We start from the raw sequence: 664 nt of genomic DNA on the forward strand, positions 1-664 counted from the left end.
GATTTTAAGATAATTTCATGCCGCTAGGGATGTCGTAAACAGTAGAGTTCATCCTGGACGAGCGTTTTCGTAACCTCTATCCGTTGCAACCACTACCGGAATTCGATGGCACGAGGAAAGAAAATTAAAAAAAAAGATAACTTCTTACGGTGAGATTTTTTTCATTTTATCATATTTTGTAGATAGTAAGTAGAGTAAGTGATTCATGATTAAAAAAATAGGGGTCACCTATGATCCAAGGGAGTAAAATCGATGTGATTTTACGAAGCTCTTGGAAAACTTCGTTTGTCACGTTTTTGCGTGACCTGTCGGGGAAGGACTGGAACCCAAGAGAGGATCGATCGTTGAAGGGATGAAAGGTTTTTACCCCAAAACAAAGCTTTCTCGAGCACAGCAACGATATTTTAAGCAGTCGTCATCTTCATTTGGTTAGTGTTTTGTATAATATTTCTCCATTGCCGTCATGCTCGTCTTCTGGAGTGTGGTTTTTGTGAAATTTAATCTCTGGTTTTTTCCACGCAGGTCCGCACTATTCAAGCCGACGAGGACGAAAATACTGCTCTATTTTCACGAAAGTAAAGGAAAAGAACTTCAAAAACATGCATACATTTTCAACTTAAGTTCGTAGGGTAATAAAAACATTAAAAAAAGAAACAGCCCCATT

This window comes from Montipora foliosa, chromosome 2 (assembly GCF_036669935.1).
Source record: "Montipora foliosa isolate CH-2021 chromosome 2, ASM3666993v2, whole genome shotgun sequence".
In the NCBI taxonomy this organism is placed as follows: domain Eukaryota; kingdom Metazoa; phylum Cnidaria; class Anthozoa; order Scleractinia; family Acroporidae; genus Montipora; species Montipora foliosa.